The sequence below is a fragment of the Rhea americana genome, unplaced genomic scaffold (assembly GCF_003343005.1).
Source record: "Rhea americana isolate MKP2758 unplaced genomic scaffold, rheAme1 scaffold_98, whole genome shotgun sequence".
NCBI lineage: Eukaryota > Metazoa > Chordata > Aves > Rheiformes > Rheidae > Rhea > Rhea americana.
In genome coordinates, this window is record NW_028187177.1 from 1,963,077 (window position 1) to 1,987,034 (window position 23,958).

The 23,958-nt window shown below is 45.6% G+C and overlaps 1 protein-coding gene across 7 annotated transcripts in view; it reads left to right on the forward strand.

Moving 5' to 3' along the window:
• Positions 1–23,958, forward strand: part of MBNL3 (muscleblind like splicing regulator 3) — a 96,914-nt gene that overhangs the window by 1,107 nt on the left and 71,849 nt on the right. For 2 of the 7 annotated variants that reach the window (XR_014898280.1, XM_085325500.1), the window contains exon 1: positions 40–220. The exons of 1 other annotated variant lie outside the window; for it this stretch is intronic. The gene's annotated coding sequence lies outside the window, so the exon portion shown is untranslated. Of the gene's footprint in view, positions 1–38; positions 221–22,431; positions 22,453–23,958 lie in introns of those variants that run through there. 4 more of the 7 variants (XR_014898281.1, XM_085325497.1, XM_085325501.1 and 1 more) reach the window with 4 other exon arrangements.

Sequence of the window (23,958 nt, forward strand, 5' to 3'; positions counted from 1 at the left end):
CGACCCTATCAGGCCAGGGCTACGCATTTTGGAAAGTGCAGCCATGATAGATAGAGCAACTTCTCCCATTTTCACCCAGCCCTGCTGGTGTGACAGTTCTCGGTAGGTGTGCCTTCGCCGGGGAGCCACCCCCTTGCTGAATCATTGTGGAGCGATGGCCGGACAGCTCGTCTGCTCAGGGAGCAAAATATTCCCCTATAGATCATGAAGCGATTGCAAGGTGAGGCGAGAAGAAAGTAAGAGACCTGTTAGCGTTTGGTTGAGGCTCTCGCGTGCGGTTGTGCTTCGAGGAGGAGAGTCTTTTCCTTTCGCGGCAGGCAGTCGCTGTAGACGCAGTTCTGAGCTCAAAGGCGAGATGCGTGCTTTTGTAAGGAGCAGCTTCTGCCTTTGAGGTAGCGAAACTGGTGTGCTCTGAGGGACTGATACTGCAGCTTTTCCTTCCGCAAAAACTCCTTCTGCGTGCGGGTAGGCTCTGTGCAAGATCAACCCCTGTTTTGGGGAGCAGCGCATGAATTTGTGGTATTGCAAAGTTATGGTTATTAGCAGTAATCCTGTAATGTGTTTGTACAGATGAGCGTGTGAGCAGTGTAGTGGTATGACTGCGTTATTCACCTGAAACAAWTTTTTTGTTTATTCTGCGCTCATGAAGGTCATTGTCCTCAATTCTGCAAAGAAATAGTGTTTTTTTCCCTTCTTCCCTTTCTCTCTTCCCCCCCCCCCCAAAGGGGGGTGATACTGAAGTGCTGTTAAGTGTTATTCTTTATCYGAAGCATGCCAAAAAGTATGGAAGAAAGGTGGGATGAGAAATTGAGTGGGGTGTATCACTGAGACTTAATTATGGTAGTTGTTGGACATGTAATGTGATCCTGTAATTAGTGCGAGGTAATATTCTATACCATGTTGAAACTATCCAGTGTCTGAGTTGGAGCAGTCTGAAATAAGCTAGTTTTTCTGGKATTATGCAGTGGCAGAAGTAATGCAGTTAAAGTTTCCGTGCTGCAGCTTCTGTGGGGTTGCAGGGGTGTTTTCTCTCCTATGGGCCCTCCTTGTGGGTTATTTTGCTTTTTAGGTAGCACATAGAGGCTGCAATGATGCTGCCCTGCAAGTTGGAGCAATGCCTTTCATGGCATGGTCTTACTCCCTGGAGCTTTATTTACAAATGTAGGCAGTAATTGAGTATCTCAGCCGTGGGGAAAAATGCAGAAGGATAGACTGTGGCGTAGGCCTTACTTATGGGTTCAACTTTGAGTCATTTGCCCAACTGAAGGATTTAAAGGACTCTGAATTTTGGTCTTAAAACTTCTCTACCCCACCACTCTGTTCCCCAAGAAGAATTATGTTACTAGGCTAGTCTAAAGCTCACGTGCCTAGGTCTTTCCAGTGGGGTGAGATCCTCATGGTGTCATCGAACAGGCCTGATTTGTTCTAGGATTATACTACACTGCCGGAGCCTTGGCAGTACGATTAAACGTATGCAAACCTTAAAGCTGTGCAGTGTTGTTATGTGTGGGTGCTAGCCCTTCTTAGAAATGCTAATTGCCCTTGATGTATGTGTATGTGCRTGCATGYGCACATGTGTGTTTTGTGTGTGTATATATACACAYATATATATAKAGAGAGAGAGAGAGACATGGTGCATATTTAAATGAACTCATTTTTAGAGTAGTGATGGCACAGAAAAGTTTGAGAGCTATTTCAGCATTTGAATGTTTCTATTTGAAAGACAATGGACTATAGAGAAGCTTTTAGGTATTATGGGATGCCTTTATGGCAAAAAGGTGCAGTCTGTTCTTAGATGCAGTCATTCTTCCCAGAAGTGGCTGTTTTCCACACATGTTCAGCGTGGATACAGCTGTATATCTGTTAGTTTGCTAGTATCTTCCAAGTGAGACRTACTGATGGGAGTCCAAAGCAGACCTGAAGATTAGGGAGGAAATTAATCCCTGGGTGGTGTACCCCTCTGTAGGTCTGTCCACCTCCTGCAGTATTTGGCCAAGTCAGAAGTCCAAGAGCCACCTCCTCTTTCTCCACCAAGGGGGAGTGAGGGACTGGATCTGCTGACTGGCCCCTCTCCTCGCTGCCATTCCTCCCTGCTCTGTGCTGGGCCATGTGCTGGAAGAAGGCTACTGAAGAGTAGGGACACAGGGCAGTTGTCTAGCTGGGGTCCTGGCACTGCAGGAATGGATGCAGTTTTGCACCCACATAGATGACTTTTCTAGTGGCTTTCACGCCCAGTTCCACTTTGAGCAGTAGTGGCCTGATTGGCCTCCTGGCTGGCTGTCAGGGAATTGCTTGCATGAGGCTTAAGTGGTATTCTTAGGTTTTATGGGCCTAGTATTTCACTCCTGTGCTTGTCTCTGCTTAGCAAGATGGAGTGCATATATCTTACTGTTTTGCACTTGGGCTGTCCTCAGAAGTGAGATTTTTGAGGGATTGTCTGGTATACCCAAGGGAGCATCAGAGTGGGTCACAAGTTCTGGGATTTGAGCTTTCTTACCTCTTGTAGTGTAGCTTCCAAATCTATTTTGAAGCAGGTGCTGCAGTGAATGAGGTGGTCCTGCTCCCAGGCACTTGCTCTGATCTCTTTACTGTCCTCATGAGTTAAAAGTAACCTTGCAGAAAAACAGCAGGGAAAAATGCTTCTTTTAACTGGTAACTGCTTCCCTGGTTTGCTTCTCCATGTGGCCACACAAACAGTTGTGTTGGTACWAGGACCTGGGATATGCAAACAGAACAGGTTGAGGCTGGACTGATGCTTTTGTTAGCAGCACTGGCTTATGGTGATTTAAACTGATTGTAAAACTACATTGCTAGTGTCTTGCAAATGGATCTTTTTCTGTGYGCAAGTCATACTATGGCTTTCCTAGTCACCAACGCCTGCAGCTTAGTCAGGAACCTGAAAGCAAATCAGGATTTTCTTTGTGGTTAGTGCAGGCCCAGATGATGATTATGAATCTGCAGTCAGAATTTAGTTACTGAAGCCTGCAGCAGGACTCCCTGCTGTACCAGTGGGGAGAGCTTGGCTTTGGCAGTGGAGCAAACCACTGTGTGACTCAGACATATTGGGAAAGAATATGCAATCTTTACACAAGTAGGCTTTTCTGACCATGAGCRTCCTAGAAGTCATGTGTGGAAACTAAAGTGAGTACTAGAAATGTGATGCCCTTCATTGAGAGGGAGACTATATGCTGGAAAGCTGAGTTTGCCTGGGCCTCAGTTTCCAAAGGCAGACATAGGAGCTGTGGCTCTTTTATTGTACTCCAAAAAGAAAGGCCAAGTGTCCAACCAAAGAAGATCTGCCACTTCAAACAGATGTGGCATCCCACATCTGGGTTGCTCAGGTCCAGCCTCCCAGCACCCAGCAGGGCAAAATGTGAGGAAAGCTTGTGCAACAGGATAGAAGCACTTGATTTGGGGGGGTGATAGCAGCCCAGAAGCAGAAAGGATGTTTTTATTTACTCTATAGTGTCTACTTGCCCTTAAGATCCCTGAACCTCAAACCTGCTTGATACGCTGTGTGTTTGCCATATGTAATATTTCAGTGAGCAGTTTCAGTTTTGTGTGGATGAGCTGATGCAAGAATTGTTCCCTTCTAGTTGATAGGGATCCAATTGTTTGCACATAACACACTGATTGGCTTGTTAGTGTTTTTTCCAAACTTATTTTTAATCGGTATTTTTCAGATCTCTGGGCTGTGCACGCATGTTTCTCTAAGGCAATGCTTGGGTCCTAATTTGGTGTATGGTTGCATCTCATGCTGAAACACTGTCTTTAAGCTGAAGCATTTATAATACCAAGGCATTTTGCAATTCTGTGTTCACTTTTAATGCAACATCATGGATATCCCAGATTTTGCCTCTACATGTGTCTGCTCCTGGAATGGAGTTCCTCGTTGTGCCTGATAAATATAGAAACTGCATAAACCAGTCCTTTTAGTTTGTTTTCTCTAGATTCACACATGCAGGCAAATCGCTGCTCCTGAGTAGCTTGTTTGCTTGTGATCCATCTGCCGTTGTGCACTTCGTATCTGTTAAGCTATGGTGGTGTGTATTCTTTTAGAAGGTGTGCGTCCTCCTGTTTTTCCATGCCAGCTTCCAGGAAGGACTGTCTGCCCAGAGCACTCYTATTTCAAATGGTGTCAACAGATACACACACACACACGCACGCACGCACGCACATTTTTTTCTTCTTCTTCCTACCCTGACGCTAAGGACCCACCATGGGAATGAGTCATCTTGTGTGACTTGCATGGAGCAAATCTGTGGCTTGGCCTGTTCAGTTACAGGGCCCTGCTCAACAAGGGCTAGGTCCTCTTGAGCTGAAGTAAAGGTGCCAAGATCTGTTCATGTGCTTTTTGTAAATGTACGTACACTGAGAATGAGGCGAAAGCTGGTGGCCTTTAGAGCTTGGTATTTTATGTCTGAGGGTTTCTGAATGCATAAAATCAGAGAGAATGTGCCTGTGTAATCCGATCTGGTCTTGAAAGCCTTGCAGAGGACTGCGTGCTGCAGACATAAGCTGTGTCAATAAGAACTCTATTCACTCTCCGAAAACAGCCTCGTGATTGGGTTTGATTGGCAGCCTTCCTAAAGGAGGGCCTTTCTTGAGAAAGAGCTCAGATTTTGGCGGCACTTCTGATTGCCTTTTCGGACTCCCATTTATCGTTCTTTCCTTGGCATGATAAACTTGGATTTTGTTGGGAGGCTTCTCAGGCGCAGTGAGCATTTTGTGCGGCGTGATAACATGAGTGCAAAGAGTTTCCGTTCTCACAGTGCAGCCCCTCAGCCAAAGCAGCATTTAGGAATGTGAAGGTGACAGATTTAAAAGAATCTGAGGTAGGACTGGAAATTGCTCTGTGTGGGAGAGTCTACTCGTATGCACACTCGGGGTACTTTACTGCAAAACAATGGCACGAAACACATGTCCTTGTAAAAGTCACGGATTGTAATGGGCAAAACATGTGCTTGTGCACACTTACAGGCTTTTTTTCTTTCTTCTTTTTCTCTTTCCTCCATCAATTCTATACAGGCTTAGGTATTACCCAGAAGTGTAGTAGGGTAAATTCTGCTTTTGTTTACGCTGGCAAAAATGTGCTGTAAAGGCCGTGTTGTACTAAAGAGCATAATTTGGCCTGTTGCTGTTGTGATTTTTTTAATTTATTTTTTTTAATCCACACAAATCAAAATTCTTGTTCTACTTTAAGTATTTTACACATGGTATATAGTCTTTTAAAATTTTTTAGGTAAATATGTTTRACCTAATAAAAACAATAGTTACAAGCTTTCCTGAAAGCAGAATTTTAATTAAAAAGTCAGATTCCAAGCTTCTGTTTAAGGTACACTGATTGTATAAATGGCTGTTCCTGTTGCATTACATGCATGGTATTCAGCATTTGTTCTGCTGAAGTCTTAAAGCCAATCTCTTTGATATTGAGTTACATTTTTTAACAGAAGATCTTGGACTGTTAGCTTTTCCTTTTTTTTTTTTTTTTTTTTTTTTTTTTTTTTTTTTTTTTTTTTTTTTTTTTTTTTTTTTTTTTTTTTTTTTTTTTTTTTTTTTTTTTCTTGCAGGTTCCTGGGTTTATCTGGCACTTCTTAAGTTCCAGCTCCTTGACTTAAAGTGATGATTTAAAAATCAGCTTGTCTGTATTGTCTTTCTCTATTATTCCTGTAGTTGCATAGGAAAACTTGAAAAAATAATCAGGATGTAATATACAAGCTCAAAAAAAACCACAAAAAAACAAAGTAACACAGAGCTATTATTTAAAAGCAAAGCAATTATGCTTTAAGCCAATTGAGGCTTGACTTAGCTTCGGGTTTACTCATCGACAGCAAACCTTGAGAAATTAACTCCTGAAATATGCCTGTACTGAATCAGGTATTTGGCTGGTGAAAACTGAGAGCACTCCACTGAGACCAGAGAAATTCCCATAGTGTCTAAAGACCCAGGTGCTGCCCTGGGAGATTGGCACCTTTCTAGGTGTAGTATTTGGAGTTATTTCTGCAGTCTGTTTTCTTGTTTCTCCCCAGATGATTTCTGTTTGATAAAGATCTGATTTTGCTCCTGAGAGCATTAATAACAAATCCTTAATGGTTTAGGTGGGAGTGGGACTGGATGCTAGGAAAACAGCATGCAAAACCAGGCAGTGATGGATTGTGACAAGCATTGACAGGAAATGCTGGTTTCTCTGCTGCTGCTCATAAGTCAGGGAGGCCACAGCTGGGTAATTTGTTTTTACTTCCTGTTCCCAATCTGTTTGGGTCAAAAGTAGCGGTGTTTTTCCATATTAAGATGTTTGGCTTCCTTCTGCAAGGCAGCAATAAATTTCACACCAGGCACAACATGTTTCTTGTATTTCAGAGGCTCTTTATTGCTGCTTTTGACTTTTAATTTGGATGGTGAAGTCTTTATTAGTACCTTTATTATTACATAGGCTTGCTTTCTCAAGGAAAACAGAAAGCTATTTTCTTTTTGGAAAGAACCTTTGAAATAATTCGCAGGAAGGCTGGTCTGCAGGTGAGCACGTGGAGGGAGTCAGGCAGTCTGGCTGTTGTCCCTGGCTCTTCTGCAGGTTCCTGGAGGGGTGGGGATGAGTCAGCTTGCTTCTGCGCTTGTTGGGTCACGAGGACGTAATGCTGCCCAAGTTCATTGGCATGTTGGGACTTAATTCATTAATATTTGCGAAGTGTTTGGTGATCTTTCAGTGGAAGGTTCTCAAACTGCAGGGGACCGTGCTGCACCGGACCGTGACGCCTGGAGGTACGTGTGTGATTTGCAGTGGGCTGATGGATTGGTCATTAAAGTGGTAATAAAGGTTGGAATGCCGAGTGGCAAAGCGTCCGTGATTAACTGATGGGAAAACCTGCCCTGTGAAGGAAAAGCTGCCCCTGTAAAAGAGAGCATTGCACACTTAGTGTTGCTGCTGGAAGCTGACTCACTCACTGTTGCTTGGGAATTTTTCTCTGGAGCAATTGGTTCAGGATTAGTCCTCAGAATACAGAATGTTACCACAGGCCATGAAATAGAAAACTTAAAGAAAAGAGGGTCGGGCTTCACCTCGACTGGGCTTGTCAGCACAAGGACGTCGGATTTCTCTTAGTAAAAACTCCATCAGTGTTACTCCTCTTAGCCGAGTGTGCAACACAGTTGTAATATGTCTCATCCTTCTACAAACTGCAAGTCAGGATGGACGGATGTTTTTACAGACATAGCAGATATCAGTGGGATCCTCTTGAATACATTCTGAATGCTTTGAAAAAAAAATGGGAATGAGCAGTGCTGGCGTCCTACCAGACAGTAGGAAGCCCTGGCCCAGGGGGCTTGTGTTATGTTTTCAGATACATTTCAGCAAAGCTGTTTCTGAGTTACAAGAAAGAAACAGAAGCATGGACTGTTAACAAGGTTGTGTATGCCTGTTCTCTCTCTCTGAAGCACGAAAACGCTGTCACTGTATCTCGCTGAAAAACCCATACCTTGTGAAGTGCCTCTGTGCACTGGCATGGGCTTCCCAGGTTCTGGCACGGGCCCTTCTGCCTTGTATTTGCTGCATTTGGTTCCTGTTTCTAGCTCTGGGCGTCTCAGTTCTAGGTCCTTAGTTGACCTTGGTTTGTTGTCCAGACCAAGTYCACTACCTGTGAATTCAGCTTGCCTAATTACTCAGTGTAATGCTTAACGCAGCAACCGCTGCGCCTGCTCTTGCGCATGGTCTTAGTAACTAGCTAATATCAGGTGTGCCTGGAGAACCCAGCCGTGTTCTGGCTCATGTGGCAACACCTTTGATATGGTGCTTGAGGAAGCTACGCAACAGGTCATGTAAATGAGGCTGCCTAGAATTGACTGCTTCTCCTGTAGAAGGAATGGCAAATGCCTTCTTGTGTTGGCGTGCGGGGAGAACATCTGCAGCGAGACAGACACCTTCCCACCTGCCTTTAATTCCACACTCCCTAGTCTTATTCAGCTCTGGGAACCAGTTGGCCTCATTCTTCCCTTCCCTGTTCTGCATATCACTTTGGACCAGTCTCTGGAGGGAAGCTGGCTCTCCCAGGGGTGGCTCTCATCTGAGACTGACCACTCTTGCTGCTTACAGCCTTCAGAATGATCCTTGAGGTCGCCAGAGCAGTTACTTGAGCAGCTGTGGTTCGGGTTTTTTCTGAACCTGAGGAGATGAATTGGATGTGCAGGGCTGGTGCTCTGTGAAGTTATGTCAGCCTTGCTGAAGGGAGAGACCTGCTGAGTCAGGGACTTTCCAGCTGCAGTGACAGCATCGTCATATGACACATTCAGTGGCTGATGCTCAGGTGTCAAGTTTGGAATCGGGCAACTGGTACAGCTTAAGGGCAAATTCATTTTATGGCATATGTTAGGYGAAGAGAGATGCTTCTGAAAGGACCTGAGATCCCTGCGGAAGGTACAGCAAAGTCTTTCGTGTCTCTAACAAYAGATTTACTTATTTGCTGTATAGTGCCACCATCTTGTTTCTGCAGCAGTGCCARAATTTATAAATTTAGCCTGGCTGTAGAGTCTGTCCTGGATGCCCTCTTGATTCCCTTAGTTGGGTGACTGCACCATTTTTGCTAGCTTACACTGGAAGTGGTTTCTTCCCCCAGATCTTGGATCTTGGATCTTCCCCTGCTTAGCCCACCTGGAGGATGCAGTACCTGAGGAGTGTTTGGTCGCAAAACACTGCGGGGTATGTTCTTATCCCTTATCGCAGAATCCACACCCAGTTCCTCTGGTGTGTTTCTGATGTAGATGACTTTCAGTGCACTTAAGGAGAGAAGCAAACCTGTGTGGAGCTCGTGCGATTGGGGGACTTGTTGGAAGCCTCTTGAAGGAGGCCTAGTAGAGGCAGAGCTGTCAGTTGCTGGAAGCTCCTGGGTGGTGCTGAGTGCCCTTGAGGCCCCTGGATTCCAGGAGAAMCTCAGCCTGCAGTTTCATGCCCTTCAAATGGGTATTGGTTCTGAAAGGTGCAGTCTTTTCTCCCTGCTTCTGCTGGCCCATTTCCCCTGCCTTGTGCTTGGTCTTGTGGATGTTTGTCCCCTCTGAGGGAGAGGGCAGGAATGAGTTCTGGGGCTCATGGAAGGGCAGAACTACCCCTACTGATGGCAGCCTGGGCTTGAGTTTGYTGGAAATGGTGGTGAAAGCAGAGGCTAAGGGTGCCCAGGCCTAAAGGGTGTCTGGACAGGTGAGCCTGAGCTGTTTGCTRCCAGCTTCTTGCAAGCTGCCAGGGATTTTTATTCAATAAAACAGCAGCTGTTGTAGTTGCATATTGATTAATAAGAGTAATGCTTAGTGCAGCCATTGCATAAGGCTATGAGCTAAAGCCAGGTACCTTTTGGCAGCAGTAACTCTTAATTCTGAAGCAAAAGGACAGGACAGTTGAGTTGGGCTCACCCTGTGCTRTGGGAATTCACCGCCAACTGCATTTCAAATAATTGCTCGGAGTCCTGCTCTGCAAGCTTAGAAATGTGTTGGCTTGCCTTCCTGCTGTGGGGGCCAGGTGGGCACATGAGGAAGGCAAAATCACGGAATGACTGARGTCGCTGGAGCTCTGTGCCGCARCCCAGCCAAGCACTCCTGGTTTCAWGCTGGGCAGGCAGGAATTTGCAGTTTGTTTGCCGTGGAGCTGCCTCTCTTCCAGTAGAATGTAGATGAAAAAAAGTGTGGGAAGCTTTTAGTGCAAGTGTTCGTGATGTTCAGCAGCAAACACATGCAGTTGGTGGTTTGCTTTACTGATGGCTTTCATTTAAGTCGTCTTAGGTATTTATTTTGTTTGTGGAGAAGATTTTACAGCTCTGATTCAGAACTTTAAAATGTCAGGAMTATTCCTTCTAAAAGTAAATCAGTGGCTGGCGTTGCTCATGTTACTGTGCTCCATCTTCARTTTGCAGTTCACCAATGTTCGCTTTAAAATAAATCAATTCCTAGGGGAGTAGCATGCAGCAATATCTTCAATTTGAATCTGAACTTTTACTAGGAGCAATCTAAACCCCAAATCTGGTTTTTGTCACCAGTGAAAGACAGCTGTTGATCCTATGCTGATGCTGCAGGATGGTTGCTTCATACTCCGGGCTCCCTCTCCCCAGCAGAGCCCCGGCTTGAACTGCCGCAGAGGAAGTGGCACTCGCTTGGTCTGCGCTTGTGACACCGTGCTAGTGAGGCTTCCTCATTTCCTCTCAATGGGCAGAGCATGCTGTTAGAACTGCAGAACTTGTTCTTCAGACTTACACAGCAATTACCTAAATAAGAGAAGATGAGATGCTTGTTCAACTRACACTACAAATGCTTTTTTAAAGGTGTCTAGTACAACAAAAAATGCCAATGGAGAGAGGTCCATTATAGTGATTACAGTCCAAATACAGCATCATCGCAGTAGTCAGAAAGTGAAGCTGACTACAGATGGGAGTGATGCTATGAGGATGGCAAAACCCCTTAATGTTTGGAATGACAGAGGAATGACTTTAAATTCATTTAATGTCTGTGACCTTTGTAATAGCCATAATCTGCTTCTGAGAAGGGTGTGTGTGTGTRTATRYRCACACACACACACATATATATATATATATATATATAWAARWAWGTATGTATGTGTGTATGTTTTTAAAGCCTGGAACTGCATTAATAAGAACAGACTGCTTTCCCTGATCTCTGCCTTTAGAACATGAGCTCCCAAGAGCACAGATCGCTCTTACATATTTTTGGGACAGCAGTTGCAGGTAGTTGACACTGCCACGAGTAAATAGCAGCGCTGAGAGAGTGTTATTGCAGTCCCAGATCACTTAGCAAGGATCTGATCCTGTGTGATGCCTACTGGAGTATGGAGTAGGACTGCAGTTTGACAGTGAAATGCATGGCTATCTCTAGGATATTTTTTAATTTGTAGGCATTTGGTTTTCTCCAGAGTGGTTCTCAGCAGGGGGATCTCGGGGAGCAGACCTGCTGAGCTCAGAGGGCAAGAGGAGGAACAGTCTGCTGTATTTGTTGACGTACGTCTTTCTGGGAAATACGGATGCAGTGGTATTGAGGTACTTGATGCAGTAATATTAGCTGGATTGTGGAGGCAGAGGTGAGACTGGCCTTAGTACTCACGTTTGTTGAGAAGCCAGAGCCTCTAATGCGGGGACACGGCAGTGAGGTGGAGCGGTAGCATCTGACACCTTCAGGTGGGGGTTATGACAGCTGACTTTGTGCATCTCCCTTCTTCAAGAGAGACCTGGTGGTCCTTCCTGCATGTACTGGTTGGCTTTGATTTCTGCGTGAATGTGGTGTTGCTTATTCTGGAGCTTCAGGCAACAGAGAGAGAGAGAGAGAGAGAGAGAATTAAAACATGAGCTCTGCTTGCTCATGACCTGAATCCCCTAATCACAGCCTCATACAAGCGAAGCTCTTAGGCTGTGTTGAGTAAAGGGCGTCTCCACGCAAGAAAACGTGCCTCTCTGTCCTCAGCCCTTCAGAGTTAGAGCTTACGTGTGACGAACAAATCGGAGAATGTAGCTGTAAGAGCCCCCTCGCCTTAAACCAGACCCATGCCACTGTGTGTGACGTTGCCTTGCCTGCGGTATGTACGTAATAAGAGCCTCGTTGAAAAGAGGTGCGTGTTACCTGAGCTTCCACCTCGCGAGAAGACCTCTCCTAGATGCCAGAAATGCAGCTGAAGTGAGTCTGTGCTTTTTGGAACTGGGTTTTAATGCTGATGAGCTTAAATTGACCATTAACTTTATTTAATTTAAGCTTTGTGCTGTTTTGTGTTTTGTTGTTTAACCCAGGAAGGAACATTAATGAGGTTCATACAATAGAAGAGTTGCTTTTGCTGACCTTTTAATTCATTTTTGTCCTGTCTACTTCCCATGTGCATTTTTCAGAGGGTGCTTTGCTAATGCTGAGGGAGTAGTAATCCCATGCTTTGAACTACATGTTCTGTTAATTCCTCGTTGTGACATTGTAGCCAGAGATACAAGATTAACAGTTGTGTGTGTGTGTGTGTGWKTKWTTTTTTTTCCCTCCCTCAAGTAGAGGACTAAACTGAAAAATCGAAGACCAACAAGCAAAAACAGAAGAAAAGGAATTTATTCTATTTTGGGTCAACCTGTAATAAAAATGTTTGTTGTCTTCAATAAGCTGAAGCTCATAAAAAAAAAATTGTCATCCTACTGGGTGATAGGGAAGGGGAAGAACAACATGTTTAGGTTTAAAATATATTGTTTGTTTATTAGATGAAAGGTAGAGATACATGGCATTGAAACACTGTTTCAGCTGACAAGTAAAGGGGGAAAAAAAGGAAAGAAAAACAAGTGGGGAGAAGAATAATGTTATAATGTTACCTACCTTTTTATTTTGAAGAAATGTTTCAAATTTTCTTCTGAAACAGTCTGTAAATTCAGGTTAGTAACTGTAATAATTTATCTGAAAGACATTGCCTAGCTTGCAGTCATAGCAGATATAATCATAAAGCCAGATTAAAATATTTTGTAAAAGGACTTTAAAAGCACCTTTGGCTCAAACCTGTGGTCATGTGAACTGAGGGAGCATCCTTCGTTTTCTGTTGCCTTTGGATCTGGCTTTTATCTTGTTTTTAATCTCTTCCTATCCCTCCCCCATTCACTCCTGTGATAGGAAAGGTGAGTCTGTGTGGAAGATTTTCTGCAGCACACATTTAAGAACTGTTTTGGAGCTCAGAATTTGATCTAGAGACTCCCCTGACCTCAGTGGGTTTCTGTTCACAGCTCCACAGCCTTACACAAGAGAAGCAGCTCTTGTGAACCAAGGAGAATTGACTCAGTGTTGTGAGATAGAAATTTGGGATTTGGGGACATTCCCCACAAACATTTTTAGAAAACTCCATACAAACATCTTTCTGAGAGCCAGATAACACCTATGTTGTCATTTGGAGGCTGAATTTGTGGCTATCTTCCTTCTCAGAATAAGTTGATAATAGATTAGTTGCTAATGTTTCCCTTGTTGGTCAATATTTCTCCTGCTGCTATTGATGTTTCAGCAGGGTTGAGGCATTTGAGTCATGAGGTGGAGCACATAAGCCAGATCCTCCTCCTGTGCAAGATGGAGACAGCCTCTGCTCTGAAGAGCCAGCRGTTGAGAGTTCAGTGTTCGGGCTGGGATGTGGGGCTCCCAGGAGAGCAGAGCTAGAGTTGAGCAGGTGGCCTGGCCGTCAGCTTTTTAAGTCATGTAGTGAGGGAGGCTTTGCAGGTCTCTGCAGGAAGGCACACTGACAGCACGTTGAAAAAGCAGGCAGTGAGGTGGGTGGGAGTCAGGATTTTAGCAGGCGAGGTGATCAGTATTGGAGGGGATAGTTAACAAAGATCGAAAGTGAAGACAACTTTGTGTGAACTGATAGAGGAGAGGGGATCGGAAGGGGAGACGGATTGGAGAGAATGGGGACCTGAGCTAGAAGAACGGCCCTTCAAACAGAGGACAGCAGGTCAGACATCACTTGAAGGATGTTGCAAGCATCAAACTGTGGGTGCCTCTTTGCATGTTGGGGTAGATCATGACTTAGTGTTGTGCAGCTGGGTCTGTGCATAGCCTTGGGTTCCCCATCTCTTGCTGCAGGAGCCAAGGTGCAATACCTTGTTTGTGCGAGTGATGTGTTTGGGTGAGACAGAGATGGGACAAGGTATTGTCCACCTGCTTCCAGTCTGTGACTCCTGTGTTGGCTGCACAGGATGGGGAAAGGAAGGAATGTGCCAAGTGTGTGACATACTACCAAAGCCATTAACTAGCTCTTAATTTGCAAGTGCTGTTGCAGCAAGTAGCTGGGCTGTGCCTTGTAGGGCCCTGTTACAGGGTGATGTGGTAGCTGGTTGAAGTCTTTAATATTAAATTTATGTACTGTATTGATATCTTCTCTCTTTGCTGAAGATTGAATAACCTTTAGATGAAATTAAATACATTGGACTTTGCTATGGTTTTGGTGTGAAGCCAGGGCTGCATCTGAGGAAATTTCTGGGATGTTAATTGAAGATGCATATCCTGTTGTACAAGCTCTGGAGTAGGAATTTACCTTGCACGATGTGAAGTGAGCATTTGTGTTTGCTTTCTGGCTCTTGAATGTATGTGTATTTTCAAAGATGATGTGGTTCTAAGGGAGCCTTTAGTCAATAAACATTGTGCAGCGTAACCAAAAGTCTCAGGGTCCTGCCAGCTGACAGGCCCATGTTGGATCCCTGCATGTTCCCTGTGCCCTTAAGGTAAAGGATTAAGCTTGCAGTAGAACGAGGTCAGGTCTAGACCAAGAAGTAGACTCTGGAATCCAACCAAAAGTGTAAAGAAATTACATTATATATTCCCCCTGTAACAGCATCCTAGATGTGGCAGTTATGTTGACTTAGCTGAAATGAGGCTGACATCTCTAGGTCAGGCCTGATTAAAAGCGAATGAGGGTAGAGAATAGCTCCACAGAATAAAGAGGATTTAAAGATAACTGCGGAGGGAGATGCATGGCCCTTACTTGCAGAATTTTGGTTTGGTCTTGCTCCTTGTATAGAAGCCGGGAGCTCCTGTTTCTCTGGATCGGCTGCTGGCCTCCAGAGCGCTATGGCTGTTACCCCGTTCTTCTCCAGTTCCTGGATTTCTTCTGGTTGATCCCATCCCACCAAGTATGTAACTTTTCATCCAAAGATGTCATTTAGTTTAAGCTTTGGCCTTGAGCTGTCCAAGGGAAGCCTTCCACACAAATCTTTGTTTCTGTAAATCCCCAGTGTAAAGACTGTGCCCACCCCTCAGCTTGTTCTGTTGAAGGGTTATGTGTCTGGGCCTTTTGCATGGGGCAGTTGAGCATCACATGCCAGAGGCTGCTTCAGAAAACATTTCTGTGCTCCTTTTGACCTCTGCTGTGTCTTCCTGCCCATTCTCAGTTGCATTGGCTGTTGAGGATGTTGGAGATTATTTCTCTGCTGAGAGAGGAGGAAAGAGTTGAATGACACAGTAGCCGTTGTGCTTTAGTAGTTACAGCATCATACTGTTTTCAAAACTGTAGTTGTATTGCTAGCTGCTGGTTATACATTGAGCATGCTGATCTCAGAAATACTTGGACACAGAGGATCCCCATCACTTGGGATGGGTGAACTGAAGTGTAGAAAGACAGTGACATGCTGCAAACAGTTGCTTGGAGGAGCATGCTGCTGCCACAGTCAGGGATGCAGCTTATAGCTTCTAAATGCTTCCCTAAGGGGAGATGACAAGCTGGGACAGAGCGGGGGCTCCGATGGGCTTTGAGCATGGTGGGCGAGTTCTGTTGTCCGCTGCCAGCATCACACAAGAGGGAGGTGGCCAGCATGGTGGCCAGCTGCCTCGGCTTCCTGACGCAAGTAAGCGCGTCTGCCTGAGCTGGCTAGGCTTGGCTTCTGGCCTGACTTGGGGGAGAAGTTCRAATTTTCCCACCAGGGACACCAGCACTGTCTGACCACAGCTTCTTGGGTACTCCTACTTATGTATTTGCTTGGAAGCATTCAAGGGCAAGTCCACTGTTCTGATTTTTCCACGATGATTTCTTTCAAAGAAAGAATGGCTTCTTTGATTAGATGAAAACTTAGATATTAAAAATCAGAAGGGAAAAGGGTCCTTGATTTCTTCMTGAAGCGGGAGTTTTAATTTCTGAATGAAACTTTTAGCAAGATAAAAATAGAGACTTACTTTATAGGAAAGACCTCACTTCCTTACCAGTTCTGCTGAACAGCCCTCASCTGTGAAGACATGGAGAAATTATCCTCAGCTCCACTGGACCAAGATCAGCCCTGGTATTTTTGTAGTGRAGTACCTGGAGTTACACCAGGGCTTCGTTATGTCTTTCTGAATTTGAAAAATGTAGGGATCAAGATGAAAATTTAATTTTAATTCCTACCAGACACTCCTTCCTTCTCTGTAGTGATRTGTAATCTGCACAGGGCTGTGTCACAGAGTGCACACCACACTGTCCTAACTGGAAGATGTGGTGTTGATGGGAAAAGAGCCTTTTAACTGAGACTGCTCCATGGCAATGTGTCTTATTTTCAGGCTYATTCCAGTTAAACAGTGCTGATAGTTGTGATGACCACTCAGATCAATCCATTAATAATTTAGGGAAATAGCAGCAATAAGCACCAATATCCTTGCATGATGTTCTGGGCTGATCTGTCAGGAGACTGGCAGTTGTTTGATTTTTGTGAAAACAAATGATCTCTGCTCTCACTGTAGTCTCTAAATTCATTTTCAGCTGTGACAAGAGCCAGGATTTAAGCCTCGGTACCCAAAAGTAAAGTATAGTTAATTAGCCCACTCTATCATGTAGCTGTTTTCAGTTCAACAAAGGTGGTACATTCAGCCAGAYGGCTCTTGCCCGTAAGTGATGCTGACCTTCTGAGCTGCCTGTGTGATAGGGTAGGCTTGCTCAGAGCCTGAAGTCCATGTGATTGCATCCCTTTTCAGCAGTGTGGCTTAACCCCCCCCCCCCAGCCTCATTACAGTGCTGCTGTTCTCCAAGAGGGGAAACTTCTGGCACCAGCATTTGTTTTCAGCTTGCAGGATGATTTGTGTTATGGCTRTGGCTGCGGGTTCCTGCCAGGTCAGGCTGCTGCAGAAGAAAGGGGGAAAGAGTTTCTATCTTTCTAGGGCTATGTGACATTAGTGCTGTTCATGGCACCTTACGGACAGGGTACAGGCAATGGCAGAGGGGCGGAGTGAGACGACCAGAACGGTGTTTGGTTTCTGGACTGGAAAAAGGATGTGTGAGCCTTCATTTTGTGTCCTGGCTTTTTGTTTTCACCAGACTAGATCTCTCTGGCTGGGAGCTTGTTTGCATCAGACACAGATAAACAAGAGGTCAGCACTGAACATTGCTGTAGTAGATCAGATGTGGTGAGGTGTAAATTGAAGTTAGCCAGCAAAGAATGAAGAATTGCTGCTGTTTTGGGACTCTACTGCACTATTTGTGACAGGTYGGGGGAAGTATTTGACATTCTTGCTTGCTGTGTCTCTGCTGATTTTYTGGTTTAGCCCATAGAGAGGATAGGGGCAGGGCAGTGTGTCCCGTGACAGGCAGGCTGTGGTGAAGTTTCTTCCTACCCAACTATTGACCTCAGGCAGGGTACTTCCACTCTGTTCTTCAGCAAAGCGACTGCTTGGATTAAAGTTACTTGTAGTAAGAGTCCTTCKTAATAACAGGGTTGTCAAAGGTGAAGGATGTTGTACAAACTCAAAATAAAGTTTTTCTTCCATMTAAATTTGACTTTTGCCCCTGCAATGTCACAATGTTTAGTAAGGTTGGGGAAAAAAAATCCTTAGCCTAGTTATAAGTACTAGGTATAGTCAAGAAAAACATATCTGTGTTGCAAAAAAATACAAGGGCCTTATTTTCAGATCCTGGCATCTATTTATGTCTGTGCTGTTTAGCAAGCACACGTAGTTGGCTGCTTATGGAAATCTGCGCTCACTGGTATTGTAATCCAGAGCTTATGTTTGCAGGCAGTGCCRTTTGGTTGAATGAAATCCTTGCACAAAAAATCATCTGTATGTAGATACTAGAATGAGAACAGTGATGGCTGCGTGAGAGGGCAGCAGGTCAAGACACCCTGAAAATAGAAACGTATTGATGTCATTAGCAAAAGCTGTGAAGCATGTTTTCCTTGAAAATTGTTTTTTAATATTGTCCTTGATGTCTTTGAATTAAGCATACCATAAGAAACTGTTTGCTGGAATTGTGGCTGGTACTGGGTAGTCATTATCAACAGCCAGAGAAGACTGCATAACCTGCTAAACAGATAACAAGATGCTAGGTGCTAGCAGAAGGGGAACCTAAGACAGGAGAATGCAAGGAAAAAAATGTGTACAAGGTAAAACTTGCACAGCCAGCCCATAGGCAGCAAATAAAGCAAGGTCTTGCTAACCTTGGCAGCTGTACAGGGCAGTCTTTGCATAAGAATGAATCGTGCTTAATATACTGGAGAAATTATTCAGGGACAGATCTTTGTTTTTTCAGCGTTGGGGCTCTATCTTTTTACTTGATCTCCAGTTGCGACATAGAAACACAAGGGCAGTGTGGGCACGGTAAGAGAAGCACCCAGTTCCCCTCCAGCAGTTCAGCTGTTTCCTGTAATGCATGTGTGTGCACAGAATCCAAAACTATCCTCCTGGCTAAGCTGAACTTTTCCAGAGCACCTTCTCCTTGCGAGCTGGCGGTTGCTGGATGTAAAAGCAGCGTGATGGGTGCCTTCTGTAATTAGCCTGTGCCGTTTGTGTCTGCTAACAAGAGGTCTGCCTTACTGCAGGGAGACGAAGTATTTTCAAGGAGGGATGATTGGAAAATGTTAGTGTGGAGAAGGGGAGTTCTCTTCCCCCATTAAAATATATTTTCACTTACAAATTTAACCATTGGTACTTCAAGAAGTGGATCTGGACTTGAACCTTCCAGCCCTCCAGTACCTCTCTGTAATCAGATTGAATTTGTGGTGGCCGCCTGGGTCTCTGGTTGCGGCTGGGCACACGAAGGGGGAGTTAGTGGTCAGGGCTGTATCCTGCAATAGCAGAGCTGTGGGACCCATGCAGCAGGCATCCGAGAGGTGTGCTGGGCTCGCTGTGTTGTGCTGGGGGGAGGCAAGCAGAGGGGCCTAGGTTTGCAGGCCTGCACAAGCACAGTGCTTGTTAAATGCTGGGACATACGGAGCTACTAAGGCTCAGTTTTCCCTGATCTACGCATCAGCCCATGAGTGGAGACTCCCCATAYCAGAGCTGGTCCCTCTCCAGCCACACCGGGGTGGGACAGATGGGTCACAAGCTGGCGGGCATCTCTGCTCTGCGTGTCCTGGCCCCATCCAGCCCTGGTGCTGCTGCCGAGGCAGGAGCCCTGCGTACGCTTGTCTCTGCGTCGGCCGGTGGTCGCTTCTGCYGGCAGATGTGGGCTGGGTCTCTCTGAGCCGTGCAGGTATTGTTGTTCAGTATTTACTCAGCCCCAATGCTTTTCCTCTTTGCCTTCCTGTCAGTATGAAGAAATCAGCCCCTTGAACGCCCATGTTTGAGAATCTGTTGTGTGAGTTTTGCCAGAGCAGCGTCTCCAAGGCCTGTTTCCAGAGGGTTATCGAGAGAGGGCCAGAGACAGTGTTTATTAACATTGATCTTGGGAAATGTAATTAATGCAAGTATGAAGTGTTAAATGTTAAATTAAAATGGGAGATTTAAAAGCAATCGATAGATCAATTCTGAGGCTGGGATGAAATGCTCAGACTTTCAAACAATCAGATTTCCAGTAAGACCTCCATTGCGTGCAATTAAAGGGGTCGCAATATTAAATCAGGTGTTAAGGGAATGATATTTAGATATTGAAAAAACAAAAGACCAGACAAAAAGAACCCTCCCATCTGCAAGCAGAGTGCTCTGGCTGGGCAGAAATGGTGCAGAGAGGGGAATGCAYTGAGCTAGTGACTAAAATCACAAAGGAAGCCTGGAAAAAACTGCAGAATCAGTGCTGCAGTGCTGAACATTTGCCTAGAGGTAGACTAGACCATTTTGTCCTGGTAGGTCCCTTGTAGTCTGATAGGACTTTTAAGCTCTCAGCCCACCCACGTGCATGCACGCTTACAGCAGAGCTCCTTGTTTGCAAGGCAGCCCTCTAGAGAAGTGAGGATAGCATGTTAAAATCTGCTGCAGCAGAAAGCACTGCCGTGCAACAGGCTTCCCAAGAGGTTAAAAATATTCATTACAAACTACCACTGTGTTTCAGTGGTATCCCAGCTAGTCGATAAGAGCAAAGGCATGCAATCGATGCTCTGTTAACAAGCAGAACAGCAGTTAAGAAGGGAGGTGAAGCTGGTCTCAGCTCTACTGCCAGTGGGGATGTATGGGGTGATCTAGGGCACATGGCATTTCCAGGGCATTTCTTTGAAGTTCATATTTTTCTCTCACCTAACAGTCCCTAAAGAAATAAACAGAAAAAGCCCTAGAGCAGTGGCCCCCAGTTTAGCTGGCCTATGAGTAATGATGTCAAAGCGGTACTGCTTTGTGGGCAGCATTAGGCTTTGCTCTTCCAGTCAGCTTAATTTTCTGATGCTGCAAGCTGCTTGGGGGGCTGTAGGAAGCACCACAGTACCCATTCCCAAAATAAATATTTTTGCTTTCATCCTAAAGGGACAGACTTAGCATTTACTATGGGCACTGCACTGCCAAGGTAACATTACCGTGGGATGGAGGAGGGGAAAGGGCATTTCTGTGTTAGATGAGATGAATAAATGGGCTTATTAGCTCCAGGCATTTATTTGTTAACCTTGTCCTGTACCTGTGATGTGGTTATCTGTGAGGATGCAGCTGTAAGGCTCTGCAGAGCCTTGAAAGACGCATGTTTTAAGAGTATGTTCTCATTTTGTTTCCTAATCCTGGTGGCAATCTCTGCTGTGTAGTCCTTGAGGTTTAAATGCTGATTAGGTTAATGGATGTAACCCCACCCAGTTGGTCATCAGTCCCTTGAGGATGCCGTGGGATTGTGATCGTTGCTGCTTAATTGCAAGGCCTGCCTTATGCATGGATTTGTGAGGCCCAAGCTTACCCTGCTTCTGAACGAGGAGAGGGCCGAGGACTGGTAAGGGAGGTTTCCACAGAGGAGTGCTCTCGCGGAGCCTTTATATCAAAGTTGCTAAAGTTTCCACTGTGGTGTAGCTGRGCAGAGGTAACGTGATCTTTGGAAAACTGCCTTTGTGCTGTAGCCCACGGAAGAGCTTCTTGATTAACAAAGCCTGAATACGGGTTGGTTAAATTGTAGCTCTTGTATTCAAGGTCACTTTTTTTTTAATTGCAAATCTAGGGGTTGCAAATGAGATTTGCTGCTTTGAGCTCACAGGAAGGGTTGGAAATTATGTGATTCACCCCCGCCCCGTGGTTACCCTATGTCACCCTGACCCTCCTCCCCGTTATCTCAGAGAGAAATAAGTTTTGTAAACTGCCATACATAGATTTTTAACTTAGTCACTGATACTGGAACTCCCCAAAAGGATGTGTCTCTGGGAAGAGACTGATGCTCTGTCTATAGCATATAATAGAAGTACTCAGGGAGGCAGGGAGATCAGAGCGTGTTTGTGGCTGAAGGAGCTTGAGCTTTCCTTTAACATCCCTCTGAAAGGACTTGTAACCTCTTCAGGTGAGGAGTGGCGGAGCTAGGGAGGCCCTTGCCAAAGGGTGTTGAGGATGTGTGATGCTACACAAGTTGTAAGGGAGACTGGACGAGTACTCTCTGAGGAGTTGTTTGGGGATTACTGAGAAGGCAAACCGCAGCAGGCTTGGAAGGTCCTCTGAGTTAAAAATAGCGGGAGGCTGTCGGGAGGTGGTATTTATACCTGCCTTCTTGTTACTCTTTGGCACCTGCAGGTGGCTGGTGTCCCCTTGTCTTCGGGTGCTGGATGTGAGGAGGGTCCATCCTCTCATCTCGCCTTCTCCCTTCACTCCCTTCCTCACAGATACTGAGTTGTGATGGCCCATGCTGTGGCCACGGGGAATGGGGTGGGGAGAGGAATTTGAGGACAGAGCAGAGATGCTTGCCTCCATTTGCTCACTGTTCCTTTCTTGGATGCCTTGGTGCTCCCTAAATTTATACCCCGCGAGGTAATCCCTTGGATTAATCGTCCCCGTGCTGATCTAGGGGCAGTTCCTTGCAGTCCCATCCCTGGTGGGCAGAGCTGGTTGCGCTGCTGCACAGTCTCTGGCGAGGGCGGCACTTGCAGTAGCTAAAGGCACGCCTGTGTCAAGCCCCAGCCCTATTTTTCCTGACCTGAATGCGTGGAACAGCTTGTTCTCTGTTGTCTATTAACCCTTACAAAGAAACTTAATCTTGTTCTCCTTTGTTCTGCTTTGGTTGTGCTCGGCAGGGTCAGGCCCGTGCTCTCCGTGCAGGGCCAGAGCCTGGCTGAATAGCTCYGTACCCCATGGGGCCGAGCCTGCGCTGGAGTTAATTGCTGAGTGATGATGGCTCTCCCCAGCTGAAGAGCTGCTCCCATGAGCTGTTTAAGCCTCTCTTTCTTGTATCTTGGTGCCAATCAGATTAGCTGGTGCCAGGAAACAGACCATGGCCTGCTTGCTCTTGAATGCTCCCTTTTTCCTCCTTACCTGTTATTCCCAGTTAAGCCACTTCCCACTCCCTGATTCTTTTATTTAGTTTTGTTCYTTCCTTTTCATTTTCGCAGTCTTATTCTGGTTGTCTTTTCGCTCCCCGAGGCTGTGTCTCACTGCGTTTTGACATCCAGCCTTAAGACTTAACAACAGGCTAAATCCTGTTCCCTGTCGTACCGCCRGCTGCTCCATTCGCAGCGTGTCGGCACCGCGTGGCCCTCTGCACCGCTCCGCTGTGCTTTCCTTGCTCGCAATCCTCTCAACAACAGGCTATTGCAACTTGGATTCCCTTTAATGTACAGAAACTGGGATCTCTCCAGTTCACTGGAGCTACTAAAGGTACTAAAGGCAAAGAAATGGAAATGGATTCAGAAGGTGAGGGGGTTTTCTGCTGAGGGAAGGAAGGACATGGGTGTCTAGGCACTGTTTTTTTTTTTTTTTCCCGGCTTTGTCATTTAACCTCTCTGTATCTTCTCATCCATTTGCACATTTTGTTCGTCAGTGTTTACCCATCCCAGGGAGGTCTCCTGAGACACCAAAATATACACTAGCTTCTTCAGCCTCTAAAAATAGAGGGTGTAAGCTGCTGGGGAAAAACGAAGCCACAACTCGGGAGTGCAAAGTCGGTGTTGCTGTTCATTTGTTCACGCTCCCCCTGCCACTCGAACGGACACGGCACTGTGCTCAGACTGAGCTCTCGTGGCTAAGAGCTCCCTGACTGCGACTGAGCCCTGTGCTATCGCTGGCTCAGCTCTCTGTGCTTCCTTGACGTTGCTTGCTGTGCTCCAGGTAGGGCAAGCACTTGCTTGCTGCTGACTTCAGTAGGGGGTTTGCTGCCGCAAAAAAAAGCKCAGTCCCTCTGCCCCAACCTTACAGGACCATGCGTTCTAGCATGGGTGCCTCTGCCAAAACAGGCCCATCCCCTGCCTCTCGCAAGGCCCCACCTTTATCCTTGTTCTAAAAATAAAATGCAAGAACATTCCTTCCTGGTTACTCTGTTCTGTTATTCTGACCTCATTAGACTTTCCCAATACAAAATTTCATTGAACTCCTCTTTAGCAGTGAAAACGCAAACAAGATCATTGGACTTCCTCTGGAAAAAATGCATCTATGTGACAGGGAACTGTAGGGAACCAAATTTCCTCTGTTGAGTTTGTGCTGTATGCATATGTTCCCAAGTATGCATTTTAGTAAACAAAGTTGTCTTCGCACTTAGGAGAATTTAAACAATTTATCCTTTATATCTTAACTGATTTCCCTCCCACCCTTCCTTCCTGACTTGAAATAAATTGCTCCTGTAATGTTATAAGGAGAAAAGTGCRGTTAGCTGGGGTCACCAGAACAGTCGCATCTTCTTGAGACCCTCAGGCTGAATATATTTTGAGGGTGTACGTAGGAATGATAGCCAGATGATGGATTGCTTAGCCGCATCATAAATTCTGTCTGTTGGACACCTTTGATTACCTCCTCTGCACTCTGCCCATAATCATTCTCCTTCAAACATCCTTCTAATGTTCTTAACAGCAGCCAATTAAAACAAAGACTCAACTTGCCGTATATCTCCTCTTCCCCTCTGCCATCCCTCGAGCTACTTCCCTTGGGCAAAAAAATGAATGTACAGGTTGGTGGGTCAGAGTGCCTGCTCAGGATATGGGGGAATATATCCCTACCTGTTATTCTGTTAGCTCTGATAGAGACCCGGGGGTGGATGCTGGTGTGTTTCTTCTTGCTGGTCAGCAGAGTGGCTGGGAGCTGCAGGGTGCTGAAGGGAAAGACAGGCAAGTGGGAAAGTGCTGTTTATCTRGAGTGCCCTGTCTAGCTGGGATGCGTCTCCTCAGACTCCTGGTTTTAATTCAGTAGTTTTGCATTTATTCAGGTGCT